Source organism: Mugil cephalus, chromosome 4 (genome assembly GCF_022458985.1).
Source record: "Mugil cephalus isolate CIBA_MC_2020 chromosome 4, CIBA_Mcephalus_1.1, whole genome shotgun sequence".
NCBI lineage: Eukaryota > Metazoa > Chordata > Actinopteri > Mugiliformes > Mugilidae > Mugil > Mugil cephalus.
This window is the reverse complement of record NC_061773.1, coordinates 9657270-9673244: the sequence shown is the minus strand read 5'-3', so window position 1 is coordinate 9673244 and position 15975 is coordinate 9657270. Positions and strand designations below refer to the sequence as shown.

Genomic DNA, 15975 nt, shown 5'->3' with positions numbered 1-15975 from the left:
TATTTGAACTGTATGCTACTATATATATATATATTGACGTTTTACCCACTATTTATCAACTTTAGTTACTTGTTGCTTTTCACATTAAGATTTTACAATGAAAAATGCACAAATAAGCTAAATACAAATGTTTTGTGTACAAACGCAAAATAATAAATCACGGCTTCCCAGCTGCAACAGTTTTCAGCTGGTTCTCCTCATCATGTTTGAAATGTCTATAAGTTATAAGCAACCTCTAAAGAGGTTCAAACGTTCAACATTTCAGCCCAAATAAAATTGAAAATCTTTCCACAGAATATCAAGATGTTGTTTATTTCTCACAGGAGGGACCCAAACCCAAAAGATTAGGATGCTTGACTTCTAAACTGTATAGGTAGTTCATGCTACCTTGATCGGGTAAAATAGTAAAAGGAACTCATGTGAATGTAAACATCATGTCAGTGAATAAATGAATGCAGACTTTGTATTACAATACTAAGCAGTATTTTCAGTGGTAATAATATTACAGCTATTGCATAGCTCTACTGGCACTTTTTTTTTAAATATATATTTATTGCAGAGTTACTATAGATGCTTGGAGGCATCACAAATCCAACAGAGTACAGTGCTAGAATACAAAACAAGAAAATAAATCTTCCCAAAATCAAAGTCAGCGCCTCCATTGTGCTTGGACAGCTTTCTTCCAGCTGCCAAACGCATGATCCCAACCATATCAGCAATATTCAAATAATCTGCGTGTCAGAACTCCTAGGAAGCATGCGTATATTAGAACTCTCTTTCCTTGGGCTGCAATGATGACACTGTTTTTTTGGTTCACAGAATAATTGTTTGCACAGCATAATCTCTGCAGACAAATAAATAGATAAATAAATAAATCTACCACTCCAAAAAACGTCATCGGGGGGGTTTATGTTTCTAGGTCAGTGGCTGATGTAATTGTTCTCTCTGGGTGTAGTAGTAGTAGTGGAAACGTGTGTGTGGCCGGGAGTTAGAGAGAGCCTGAATAAAGCAAACAGTGATTTAGATTTATTTCAACAACTTTTAGAAAGTATCCACGTTCAGTAAAAGTAATTTGACAGGCAGATGACGGTGAATTTGAGAAATAATGAAACTGGATGCAGATGGTTTGCAAGAGTGACAAGGAACAAGAGATCACTTGTGCATAATCACTACTTCCTTCGTTAATGTCTCAAGCAGCTTGGTGCATTCACGGCCTGTCTGCGACTAAAAAAAGGTCGCAGAAGATACAACCCATTTGCAGCTAAGAGACAACACGTGTCATTTCCAGTTGCCACATTTACAGCTTTATGGTGCATAGGCACTCGTATGCACTCAAGCACATTTTGCTTTGAGGTTCCGTTCGAGCGGTAAAGGCGCCCTTTTAGTCATTTTGCTGATCGTTACCTCACTGGGATGTTTGATCTTCACTGTGGAATGATGTCAACTGTCAAACTCTGCGCATGCATCCTAACAAAGCACACGCGCTAACTCTGAGTGAAATAGGAGACGTCTTACAGTGTATGTGGCATTTTTGTTGGTTACAGATTTTGAAATGTCATTTTCAAAGACAGAATTTTTTCCACTGTGCCGCGTGAAAGAAAGACACCGTTTGGTTGCAGCGACCCTGATACATTTATTGAGAGAGCTATATTTGTGGTTTTGTGTTATTTTTGTTTTACGAGGGCAGACTTCGCTGAAAATAGACAATCTCACATTATCATTTGAGTAAACCAATCAGAATAGAAACAAAAAATCTAATGGCCAAGTACTTACTGTTGTTGTCTAGTTTTGGATCTTCTTCAGTGAGATTAGAAATCTGCCTGTTTCAAAAATTATCATGGAAATACGGTTTACAGAAAGTGGTAGATGTGGAAAAAGACTTTTAGTACGGTAACTTCTTGAATGGACACAGGAAGACAAATGTGTCAAAGAAAAGGGACGAGGTAAGAAACTTTCAAGGTTGCGCTCGTTGACAGAGAGACAGGTGCCTTAAAGCTGTGAAGGTAAGAAGGAAACAAAAGACCTAACTATTCTTTCTAGGGGATCAGTGTCACATTTGGACTTGGAAATGCTTCAAGAAAAGCAGTAAAAAGAATCAGTACTTTTGACTTTAAAAAGAAAAGACACTCTATGCAATATCTCCTATGTGTGGTTTATAATCCATCACATTACTGCGTTATTAGTATTAATGGATTTCTGAGTAAATAGCCACTATCCAGAACCATATAGAAACACTGAAGTATATGTCAAGAGCAAAGATTTTAGTCTACCACTGCCTTTTACTGGATATAAAAAATAAACATGTAAACACACTTTTAGTGAAACAGTGAATTTCTAACACATGACGCATAAAGTGCTGCTAATGTGGAGGAAAGCATAATAAATATTACATCCACTCCAACGCTCAAGTGTCCTCCAGCCCATTATGGCATTGACAGCCCTGTTCATTCACTCTGTGCTGTTAACCACAGGAACCAGCTCAATACTATAAGTTGCGGCGCCCTTCTTGAGAAGGGCAGGGCACAAACACTTCAGTTTCATTATGATTGATAACAGGCGGATTGATGCACAATGGATGGAAAGAAAACTTTTAAGTGGTTGATAATAACAGCATACTCCATCCTCGTTGACGAGTTAATATCTTAATGGGGGGATCTGACAACACGGACACTTTGCTCGTGGCAGCTGCTTGGCACTGATCCAGTCTTCACATCCATAGGAGACAGAGATAGATGCATAAAAGAGAGGGTGGGTCTCTACATAAAGACGTGCTGTGTACTGATTTATCACACAATTTTCAATAGTGTCACAGAGAAACATCATCTTGCCTAAGACAGTCCTTCAGCAGGAGATCATTCGACATTTTCAGTTCATGGTCAGTTCAAGTTCGAATAGAAATTACGAGAAATATATATTTTGCAAATTTGATTTCTTTTTGAGGCTTGGATCAAAAGACTGCTGAGCTTGTCTGTGGCACACCATTCTCAAAAATAACATCCTAGACTTTCAGCTGTTTCCCCTTGTTTCTAGTCTTTATGCTAAGCTAACTTACTGTTGACCTAATGTTGTGAAGACCTAACATTTTTGAACTACAGGTATGAGATTAGCATCAGTCTTGTAAACTAAATCTAGACAGGAATGTGAATAAGAGCATTTCTAAAAAAAACATTTGACTGTTCTGGTAGTTACAGGACCAGACTTCTTCCTGGAATTGGTTTCACAGGGTTCCAGTTGAGTTTTCATGCTTAGCCAGGTGAACTAGCTGCTAGACTATGTCATATTTAACACACAGATATGACCTTGCAAGAATCCTATCATCAAATTGTTACCAAGAAAGTGAATAAGAACATATTACAAAACTGGATTCTTTTTTTTACATGGCATTCATGGGACCACACTATATCCTGGCAGTAAGTCTTGGGTCTTATCTGTTTAATAATAATTAAAGTCTATTAATAAGATAATTTCCCAAAAAGTTGGACTACTCTTGTAAATGCCGGTTATGATACAGTATCAGTAACTTCCTGGACCTCCAGCTGTTTCCCTTATGTCTTTATGCTAAGCTAGGCTAACTTGCTGCAGACCGTATTTTAATTCCAAACACGAACATGAGATTGCCAAAATGGCTCCAGAAAATCTAACCACTAAACCGAAGGATTCAGACAAGACCTGATCCTAATCCCTACTGTGGCTCGTGGTCTTTGTTTCATGCCACCATCAACAAAACAACCACCTCTTTCTACTCCATGAGAGAAGTGGGGCAAAACCATGAAATATGTAAGGAGTAGCATCTAAAGCCTGCTCACCGTCTCAGTTGCCAGGGGACCAGGAAGATTGGGGTTAAGAGGAGAAAAGGGGGCATGTGTGAACCAACACATTACTCCATCAAATATTTCTGACCCAGATTCTTGGCTTACAGTGTGTGGTGTCAAGGTTTATTTCACCTATTTTATCCATGGAGTTTGGACAACATGTGTTTGCTAGCACCTCCTAAGACACGTTAACTAATTCATGCTTTCTGCTGATACTGAGGATCCTTGACTGGTCTGGTCAACAACGTCTCCCCTCACCGTCTGGGACTTGCTCGTGGAGGTGCTTGAACCTCCATGTCCATGTCATTAGCATGGCGGACTTTGTCCTCTACATCATGCCTCATCTAGCACATCATTTATGTTTACAGTGAACGTAATCAGGATGGCGCTGTGTTTAATGTTAAATGCATTTACTGTTGCAAATAAGTGTATTCTAGTCAACAAGGTTTCTTTTCACAAAGTTCCATGTAAGCAAAATTGTAATACATTTTATTTCATAAACTAAATCTTACCTCACACATTCCCTTTTCTATTTTCACCACTGCATAATGAAAGTATTCAAATGCAGCCTCAACATTATGATATTCAGCATTTTATTGTACTAATAGCCAAACATGACCTTTAAAATGCTCCCTTAAAAACATGGAATTTTAAGGATTAATTTTAATTCAGATGTATGAGAAATTATGCTAAACTTTCATGCAGTAGGCGGATGATTACTTAATCAATGATCACATCAAGACAAGAGGCAGGGAGAGAGAGTTAGAAAGGAAAAGAGAGATACCTGAACGAAAAAGAGGAAATCCCAAAGAGTGGGAGAAGAATAATTTTTCATATGCGCCACAAAGAAGATTTACTTCTAGATCAAAGATTTACTGTTTCACCAGAGAGGCAGCACACACACAACACTAATTTCATTTTCAAGTTCAGTATTTTTCTGGCACATCAAGGGCATTAGTACAAAAAAAGTCCACTGCTAAATAATAAATACAATATAAAGTACTGGAAAAAATATTGCTTTACCAAGATGGCTTAGTTGAATATATAGTAAAGTTACAAGGACATCTGCAAAACAAGAGTTGGGAGTTATTGAATGATTTACAACTAATTTCCTAATGTACAACAATACTTTATAGGCCAAGTGCGTCAGAAATGAGTTGTCAACAAAACAATAAAGTAGTAGAGCATGAGCCCATATAAGAACATTAAAGAATATTATGTGTAAGATAAAACACTGTTTCTTAGTAAAATGACCACAAAATACACAAAGGCTATGACTGTGAACAAAATAGAAGAAATGTAATGAACTCTAAAAGTAATGTGTGTGAACCCTTTTTACAGTTGACACTTAAGCATTATATTTCAATATAAGGACCAATACTCTATATCTTCATCCAGTCCCAATCCTCAAAACAAGAATGCACATGGAATAAAAATGGCAAATGCAAGCATGTTCCATGCACCGAATGTGGGTCAGCAGAAGAAATCTGGGTCGCTCATTAAGATCCTTTGATGAAAGACCTGAATCACCTTGATTCATAGAGTCCGTGTATGCACAGCACACTTATCTGATCTGTAGCACTCAAGGCCAGTATGATATGGGCAATTCATTAAGTACAATGCATTACAAAACCCAAGCCTGCGTGCCTGCATGTGCGAATCAATGGGCTATGTCAAGCAAACATCGGACTATGATTTAATCATTTGTTGCAAGTGCATTATACCATGAACAGAAAGTAAAACCGATGACAGTGCTGCAACAGTTGATATCTATGCCAAAGAAATCCATTGTTTTTATAGCTAGTAGCAACCTGTACACATTTTAGGCCTCAAGGCTAACGTTAGCTAACATAGCTACTATTGATAAATGAGATCAAGTGGTGCATTCAGTGCTCTCTGATCTGGTACAGTAATCTCTATAATATGCTGTATGGAGGGTAGATAAGTTGTGCTTTATTTGACAACATATTACATAGCATTTGCTAGAAAAAACAAAGGCCCTAGTCAGACCTGGGTGTAACAAGTATCCTGAATGGTTGGATCACAAGTATCCTTCTTTAAGTATGTGCGGTCACACCTGGTGTCTCTCTACATGATTTATGAGCCACCACTTGAAAGCCAATCTCAGTTCTGCACTCTCTGTGCAAATAAACATCATCGTTTGGGGTGCAGTGGAATATTGTTACAGCTACTGTCTCTAATGGAGCTCTACCTATGTCAGTACCACAACAAGCAAACAGCAAGCAACATGACCCAACACGGAGTCGTGACACAAATGGTTGGGAGTTTCTTTCACATTCTGAGAGCACACAGGACAAGTTATCAGTTATTTATTTCTGCTGTGATTTTAGATGTTTTAGGGAGTCGCACAAAGCCCACATTATAACTCGAACAATGGCCTTTATATACGGAGACATGCCGCCACTGCGCTGTTTGTAGAAGAAAAATCTTTAGTAGTAAATAAAGGCACCATTCATTCCTGAGAAATACAGTAACTTCACTCAGCAGGGCCACTTTGCAGACAGCAACATGAACACGCCAAATTTCCTGGCGATCATTCATGATTGCATTCATATTTGTTGTTTTTCTGAACGAATGAGGAAAAAAAACTCACTCATGCAAAAGGACGTCAGCCGAGTAGGCGTTGTGTCAATATGAACAGGACATATTGTGTGTTCACGCTACTAAAGGAATGTGGTCACAAATGGCCCAGACCTCCTCCATAATACCAGGTCTGAACAAGGCCTTAGAGACAAAACATCCCACATGCACTGGACTAGTTGTACCAAGGTACCTCTAGTAATGTGCAATAGTTACATAATTGACTGTGATGTTAATCACACCACAAATTACCACAGACCACAGACACCACAGTCACCACACACAGAAGTCCTATGATAATACTAATCCAGTGTGAACAGGCATTGCTTTGATTCAGGTGTTTTTATTTTTATTTTTTTTTAATAGTTCTACTTTCTTTGTGGCTTATTTTCCGTCTCTTTCCTCTTAAGAATTCTGAAGATTGTGTTCAAACCAAAGTTTGATCAATTTTGTTGCATAAGATATAGACCCTTTCACAGAATCATGTTTGACAATGAAATCGTGACGGATGATGGATAAGGATGGATGTCATGCAGGGCAACATAGTGCGATGTGTCGGATTTAATTTCACTGATGCATGAATGTGTTCAACAAATTGGTAAAGTAGGAGCTGATACATAACTGCCAGATGATTCATAACGCCTCCTAGGATCTATACGGTCTGATCATGTTTTATTTTGTATAATCTTTTTTTAATTTATTTTCATTATTAATTCAAATCTACAAAGCAACTAACTGACTGACTAACTGTTAAAAAGTGTCCGGGCACGAAAGGCATATTACCTCTGACATGTAGTTTTCTGGGAGAATAAATCTAGAATTTAGATGTAAACATACAGAAAAATACAACTTCTTTAAAACAACTTTCTTTAAAAATGGTCAACAGATTTAAGTCCTATTCAAACAGGATTAATACCAGTGTGGCGCATTTGAGATAAATGAGATTAACCAGCTCTGTGTTTGGTTTAGATTTATGGTTGTGATGGCTCTGTTTGTCCCTACACTCCTCTCTCTCCTCCAGGGTCAAATGTGGTCTTCAAAGTCCACCTCTGTATGAACGCTGAGCATAACTGATTTATTAGGTACCACGAATAAGTGTCCTAATGTTGTCTAATGTGATATAATGAATGTTAACAAGTGCCTGGATCAGCACTTATGTTCTAATGTTCTAAATACATGTTTACATTTATTTACCACTTAAGGACAAGGGACCATATATGGTAAATTCATTCATCTCGATTTTCTCAAAGAAAATAAAAAATTTTGAAAATTTTCTCAAAAGTAAAAAAGTCTTCTTATACCCTACAATAACTCTCTAAGCTGGAAATGTACAGTTAGTAATTGTATTTGAATGCGTGCCCTATAAAGGGTTAAGTAACAAACCGAAGAGGGGGCAAATCAGACAAAACTCACAAGAGATGAAGATTCACAGCACACACACATCACAGCACCTCTGTGTTACATGAAATACGGTAGGTAACTTTAGATATAAATTTTACTTTATAAATTACAGACAACCACAGACACAGACAGAGACAGAGACAGACAAACCAATCCCGTGAGAAAAGGGCTTCACTGTGAATATAAGGTATGAATGCCACAGGCAGGCCAATATAAAATTTTTGGGGCCCTGGCCCCCTCGGGGCCCCGCTTTACACACCCCTGTCATCCACTACGGCTGTATCCGAGCTTCAGGCTCCTCCTCCCGCTCAGCCCCGCCCTCGAGGAGTGACTGAGAGAGAGAGAGAGAGAGAGAGAGGGGACTCTGCAGATTTACACACACACACACACACACACATACACACACACTGAGCTTTTCTTCCAGCGCTGCCGTATCTTTACTAACGGGACAAGTTTAAACCTCCTGGATATCACTGTGGGCTCTCCGCGTCGCTCTCCCCTCCGTGTGAACATCTGCACCCGGACTGAGGTAAGTGTAGAAATTTAGACATGTTTCTTGTTTTTTTTTTTGAGGGGGGTAAAGTGTGGACCAACTAAACCAGGAGAAGGAAGGGGATTTTTCCCAGAAGAGGAAAAGCGGCAGCAGGGAGACAGGCAGGCGGGCAGGAGGAGAGGCATGTCCGGCGGTTGTTGGAGCTCTCACTTTGCCGCTTTTCTGCGGGTCACCGGATTCATTATTATCTTGTAATTAAACCGGGGGAAAAGCGGCGTCTGCGCTGCTGGCGCCTGAAAAACCCAACCACACGGTTTGAGATTAGCGGAGCGGCTTTAACATCTCCTCTCGGATGTTACCGTCGCTGTACGGCTACACATGGCTTCTCCTGCAGCCGCTACAACATTTCCCTCATACTTTGGAAGTGTGTGCTGCTGGGACACTTTCAGATGGTCGAAGCCGCTGGAATTTATTATGCTGCGACTTTGTAAATTGCTGTCCCGTAGAACCAAAGCTCTGAACTCAATGTTGAGCTTCTCAATGGGAGGAGCAGAGTGTTACACTCAAGTTTTGAATGGGAAATACGCCTATGTGCACCCATCCGACGCTTTTAAATTACTTTGTCCTTTCTGAGGATGTGATTTTAGCACCAGAAACCAATGCTTTGTTTATGCATTCGTCATTTAGTCCAGAAAAGGCCTAATAAAAATGGTAAAACCCATCAGAGTGTCTGCAAATTGCTTGTTTTGTGCAACTAGCTGTACAACAACCAGCAAACGCTGACAGCAGAGGTCAAAACGAACACAATTATTGCTTCGCTTTTTATTGCTAAATGAATTAAAAAATCTGTCGATCGACTGTCCAGACACAGAAAAATACTCAGTTCACCCTGACACACGTTAACCTCCAAGAAGCTTGACCTGGCAGTTTGCTTGCAAGGCTGCGATGAACAATTATTTCCACTATCTGCTAATTATTTTCTCCGTTAACTCAAAGCTGCCAAACGTCCCACACGTTCAAAGCAAGGTGAATTTTGTTTTATACAAACAGATGTAATTGTTGCAGATCCGCAGTGAGTATTAGTTAAGCTTTGGTCTCCTCCCACTCTGGGATTACTGTAATTTAGTAAGTATTTATGGGATTGTTGCTAATGTGCAGCTAGCAGTCCAAAGTAATTCGGCTCACAGTGATATAAAACAGAAGAAGAGCAGCATACTCAGACGAGCAGCCTGAATCAGTGAATTAATTGTATGTGTATGTTTTTTTTTTATATACAGAAATGATTAAGATATTATCAAAATGGCTGCCGTTTTATTTTCTTACAACAACCAGCTGTGTTAAGACAGAACAGGCCTTGTCAGACATCTGTCCAACCTTCATTATCGTAATAGCATCAGAAGTGTGCTGGAAGAGTGGCTCTCGTGCACTAATGCACTGCCCCGTGTTTACACGTCATCGGCCGTGATGGTCTCACTTTGTGCCAGATGTACACTTTGTTAGTACAGGTGGGATCCTCGCCTGGCTGAGTTGGCCTTTAAATGTTTCGTAAGTTTAGACGCGCCGAGCGCTTGTCCTGCTGTTCCTCTCTGTATCTGCACCGGCTGTCGGCTCATGTTAGAGCAACAGTGTGATTTGCCCACGTGCGCGTTCAGCTACTGTACATACATGTAAGTACAGTATATGACAGTGGTATCTGTGCATGCAGACGTACACATACCTGAAAATGGCCTGCAGGTCAGCATCACATGTGTGAGTCCAGATTGTAGTTTGCATACGTGAAGGCACTTGCGATGTAGGCACAACGCTTAGAGCAGATCTATACAGTGTATAGGTTAGGTGACATGTGTTTCGTTGGTGCGCGTCTGTGACCCCAGATTAGGGCTAGTTGGACCCTTGTGCGGAGCTTTTAAGCTGATTCAGTGTGTTGCCTTCAGTGTATTGGTGAGAGAGATCACTGTGATTAGCTGAACAGCTCAGAGAACTAGTGTATGAGAGGAGAAGCAAATAAAAGCAAACAAGACAACAAAAGGGTAAACATCTTAACATCTCTAATCTAAACATTCAGATCCACAGATACTTTCATCTAAAACAAATAAGCTGTAGACCACCTGATCAGCATGACTCAAGAGGGACCAGCTCCGTGTGAGATTGTAGCCCTGCCTAGTTTCCTACACTCCTGGCTAATAGTGACTCTTTGAGGCCACATTCACATAAATACAATTTTGGGGTGAAACCGCATAAGCCTTGCATGTTTAGGCATTTTTACAACTAGATGCAGTTTTGCAATGGATTGTCAAAACAACACAGAGGGAAACCGGAGAAAAAAAGAGTGTTTTGGAACGCGTAAACATGGCCTTAATTTCCCCTTTTCATGACTTATACAGACTACTGTCACGTGCTAGTATGAAGAGATATTTGCTTTCACGCAGGTGCAGAATGCCCGTTGGATTTAGTCTTTGTCACGGCCGACCTTCGTTTCTGTTAGTTCTTTGATGACGCTTTTATGTGTCTGTGCCCGAACTCTGATACACCGTACATGTAGTCATCATTACAGCCGGTATCAGGTGTGTTTACTCAGAGACAAGGTGGAGGTGTAAAAGTGAGTATGTGTACTGCACCAGCAGCGTGTGATGGGTAACAGGAAAGCCTGGGAAAAAGAAAACGAAACATCAAGCCTAACAGCGAAGGCAGACGTTTTCTTTTGAACATGAGTCAGAAAAACAAATTGAGAGGAGTTTGGGAGCATAGGACTGTGTTTTATCTGTTTTGGCCATCAGCTGTTGCTTTCAGGTTATCACAGCCGCCTTCAAACTTAAAAGGTCACAAACAAACAAGCAGAGCCGTACGATTTAAATGTGGTGCAAACTGTCACGCATCGTGCAAATTTTGCGTCTTTGATTTTGGAAGCACTTGTCATGTGACAGTGCTGCTGAGAAACATGCTGCTTCAGAAAAGTGGAAATAAGTTTTTTAGATAATGTTTTAGGTAATTTTCCCTGCAGTAGCATTCTGTCATTATGGCATCCCCGTTGTGAGATTCAGATTATTTTCTTTGTGTATTTAATAAAAAACAACAACATTATTTCAAGCAATTTCATAACAAATAGTAATTAATTGTAGAAAATCCAGACAGAATATAGTCTTTAGTTAAATACAGACTCGTTGATTAGTTCTTTGAATTCCTAATTTTATAAAACAGATTGGAGCAAATTTTATGAAGAAATTGAAAGAACTTGATTTCAAATTAGACACAGTTTTTTACAAAATGTATCTGCTAATTTTTATGAGTGCTCAGTAAAATGTTTAACTTGGGGAGGTTTCATAGAGCCAGAAAATGAAGACGATGCTGAAGTGGCAAAAAAAATCGCAGTTCCTCAAATGGCCACTTGGGACTGACTCCAAAACTGAGTCAATGCTCACATGTCCAACCCAAAATAGGGTTGGTCTCTACAGCTTACTTGCCCTATTCATTACAGTTGTTTAGTTCACAGTTTACTGTAACTCACACTTTTAAGTGATATAACGCTTCATGTATAATTTGGGTAAAGGCTTTTTTGAATGACTTCTTTGTCCATTTTTGAAACAGACAGAAGTTAGGTGAAGTCGGCCGCAGCAAAGATGGCGACAATCCACTATACTGAGAATCAAAACGTCTCCTCGGGACCCATATGCATGACGCCATGAAGGGTTCATCCATCACTGTATATTAAGTCAGTATTAGACTCATTGCTCTTTTTAAGACTTAATCTCTTTCCAAATGCGCAGTCAAGTGTAGACTAACAGTCATTACAACCATAAATGCATGTAGCCACATTAGCTGTGCACTCCTCCACATTAAAATCAGCTCAGATATTTGAGGTGATAAATCATTAGGCTGTACACGGTGAAATGGCAAGTCTGGATTCTCCCGAGTGTCTGAGTGAGCCGCCTGTGATCTCCGAGGAGCCCCTTCTCTACTCCCCCTCCGCCGACGAGCCGTCTCCATAATATATTCTCTGCAGTTTTGTATCCTAACTGATGTTTAATTATTCCGGCCCTGTGATTTGGCTGTTGCTCATAAAATATTGAAACAGAAGCAGCCCTGGAGGCAGACTGAAACACATCAGCCTCATTCTATCCTTAAATACGACTTGGAGTGGTGGTTCACATCAAAGCAAGTCGGCACAGAAGAGGAACCCTGAAATAAGTTGTTTAATTGCATTTAAAAAAAAATAAATACCAGTTGTCGTTATTTGAACTCTATATCTGTTTCTTGGCCTCGTGCTGATTAAAATGTCTTCTCCGAGAACCTGCACGCTAGCTGACTATTGAAAAGCGATTATATGAGATCAGTGTTCTGATTACAGCTAGCAAACCCGGGCGCTGCCTGCTAATCTGCCGTCTTAATACCGAGACAGGCAAATCTCAGGGCAACTATCAAGCCTACTTATAAGCCTTCGAAGCGCACATCCCCCTTCCTTGAGTGTTACTGATACACACTTGTTGTGTTTTGTCCTGACCTCAAGGTTGATTTGATTTGCTTTGAGAGTGAGTGGTGCAGATGATCTAAGGATGAATGTTGGCCAGGTGAATTTGGTTTCACACACAGTGACTTAACAGCTCATATGTTTTAGTGATTGACTGATTTGCCAATTACTGAAAAACATCCACTACAGTTCCCTAAAAGCAGAAGATGTTCTGTCATTTGGTCCAGCCAACAGACCAAATTTATTAAGTCTACATCTAAAAAAAAAGAAAGAAAACAAGCAAATGTAAAAAAAAAAAAAAAACAATATAACTTTTAATTTCTGATTAGTTATATGTTTATTTACTTATGACTTCTAGTAGGTCCAGTATTTGGTAATTCTGTCTTAATGCTGCTTCCTCTGTCTCTCTGTCTTGCGGCACAATTCATTTTCAGTTATGTCATTAAGAGGAAAGTAGGCATTACAGCATTCGGCGATTTCCTCTGAAGTTGTGGGTTTGAGCTGAGTACATACTTAAGTAATCAGCTGACATAATGGTGGATGCCCTGCTGATGGACGCCGGGGCATCTGAACCCTCGCGTGGCCGCTCACTGACAAGATAAAACCGCAAACATTACTGTCTTGTAGAGAAGAGCTTTGGCCTCTTTAGCACCGTGTAGTCTGGATCGATCTGCCCCTGTGGCTGCAGGTTTGTCTGCCAAGCTCTTAATTTGCAGATGTTTCATTGTTCAGTGAAAACCTTGTTTTAGGTTATACGTGAGTAGCTCCGTTTGACATGTGCTAATAATACGTTGAGGCGGTTCTTTAGTGAAATCTGACTTTGAGCTGCTGATTGATTTCAAACTATCTTGATGTTTAAAAATTTTAGGAAGCAAAGACATTAGCTTATTAACTGTGTCACACTATCCAATTTCATACACAGCAGTCCTTCTCTGTCGAATCCAAACAAACAAAATCAGCAACGGCCTGTTTGTCCTGGGCGATATAATTGGATGTCGTTCCACCAGATAGATAAGGACATTTTGGGCTGCGCTGCACATTAATAGTAACCAGTAAATCTAAAGGAACTGTTGAAAGAACTAAAACAGACATTTGCTTATTTTATCATTTTTAAGAACATGCTCTACGTTGTTGGATCTATAGTGTGAAACAAAACCAGTTTAGCCTCAGTTTTATCCACTGCACAACCTGCATGTGCCCTTTTTCTATTCTAACAGGCATGCAGGCTTGAAAAACTATATAAAACTAATCACATTAACTTTTAGAGGAAGTCTATACTAAGCCTTTTGCACTTTACATGTAGTCATATAGATTTCTAGAGCCAGGAAACTCTACACAAATGCATGAGAACAAATATTGTGTGTGTGTATACTGGACCAGTAAAGCTGATTTACATTTACATGCTTCTGGCACATGGCTGCAGTGATTCATTACAGCATATAAGTGCTGTTAAATGACACTGAACATGAATGAGATTTATTCTTCTCCGCTGGCATCAAACACGACACACAGATCAGGTCAGTAGCTGCGCTGTGTTCAGAGGTCTGTTTGAGATATCGTCAGTAGAGGAACAGTAATATTAACAGGTCGTGTATCGTCGCTCCTCCGCAGTGAATCTCCAAAAGTGCACATAAATGTCCCCCCCCCCCACCAGTCTCCATGGCTTTCCACTGGAGAATACAAGAATCTGCAGTTGCCTGTCACGGCAGGTTAGGTCTGACCTCGGCTCTATGTCTCTGTCCAGGTTACACTGCGTCCCCTGACCCGCAGCTTCACACACTCTGCTGCCACGAACCCTCCTACACGCAATGATCTTTTATTCTTCTTTTGTTTTAAATATGCACGCGGACAGAGATTTAACTGAATCTGAAGGTGTAGCTACCCTTTAGCGAAGGCCACGTCAAACAAACTTGTACCTAACCTATTTTATCCTAGTTTACATAAAGGGTACGTTTTGATTTCCACTGCGTGTCTTTAGAACCGACGTCCAAGCAGCGCAGTGTGTTATTGTCAGTGAGGCAAAAGTAAAACACGTCTTCGTTGTCTTCCGTGCGTATCGAGAATCATCTGCGAACTCACACTGTTTTTGTGTCTAATTTTATGTGTTTTATTTCTAGCCCGTCGCGTGTCTCTGTGTTACGCATCTGTTGCAGGAACAGGCCGAAGGGCCCGAGTCAGTGGAGCAAGCCAGTGAACAGGAAGTGAGATCACAGGGCTGGTGGCTTGCACTCTGTGTTCAGGAAGGCGTTCGGCCGAGGGAGGGGGGGTTGTAAAGGTTTTTTTTTTTTTCCTCACATTGTTGTGTAGAGCACAGCAGGCCTCTGTGGCTTTAGTTTGGCTTTGGTGCATGGCTCCTTGTGTACGCGTGAAATGCCCAACAAAAATCTCTTCATAGTAGACAAAAAATAAATAAATAAAAATACACAGGCCTCCTATGATGTACTAAAACATACTAACATAGTAGATTCTGTGTGTGTGGAGCCTCTTTAAATAGCCGCTGTCTATAAAGAGTTTTTATTCTACTCCCCTGATGAGCAAAATGAATGTGATGAACACAGCTGTTGAACTTCAAAGGCAAAATTCACCAGACACTGAAAGTGTTGTTGAAACAGTCTGCATGTGTGTGTGTGTGTGTGTGTGTGTGTGTGTACCATTGCTTTTTGAAGGCGTAAATAGTCCCTGTGCTGTTTGAGATTGGCCCTTTAATGTCGGGTTTGCTCTGTCTTGCCTCTCTCTGTCTGCGTCCAGCACCCATTGGTTTAAAATTGACTGCACACTCTGGTGCTTGGCTGTGCCTGGCCGTGCCAAGGCTGCAGTTGCAGGGTAATTCTGCATGTGTATGTGTGTGTGTGTGTGTGTTCTCTCATGTAAATGTAAGCATAGATGCATCTTCAAGTGTAATATTTGGCACTTCTGGGCTCAGGACAAACAAACACACACACACATCGCACACCACTGGTGTTTTAATGTCTTTGAAAGCAGTGATCCTGTTGCCGATGCTCCTCTGCTCTAATTTCTTAAGTGCAGCATCCCTTCAAAGTGTTGTAACAGCTGTATCTGTTTAAATATTTATGAGGGAGCACAAGTTTATCTGGAAGCATCCTTTTAGGAAACCTCAAAAGAGATCAAATGTTGTGGAGTGTCTAGACGCGACGAGGATGATGCTCACGCGCGAGAGCGGCGACATTAATTTTACAGAAGGG

At 40.3% G+C, this 15975-nt stretch overlaps 1 protein-coding gene across 1 annotated transcript in view; it reads left to right on the top strand.

The window, feature by feature from the left end:
* The first annotated feature begins 8196 nt into the window (after nt 1–8196).
* The window catches only part of ppp1r16b (protein phosphatase 1, regulatory subunit 16B), an 80724-nt gene continuing 72945 nt past the window's right edge, over nt 8197–15975 (top strand). Inside the window, exon 1 of the mRNA XM_047583045.1 lies at nt 8197–8343. The gene's annotated coding sequence lies outside the window, so the exon portion shown is untranslated. The remainder of the gene's footprint in view (nt 8344–15975) is intronic.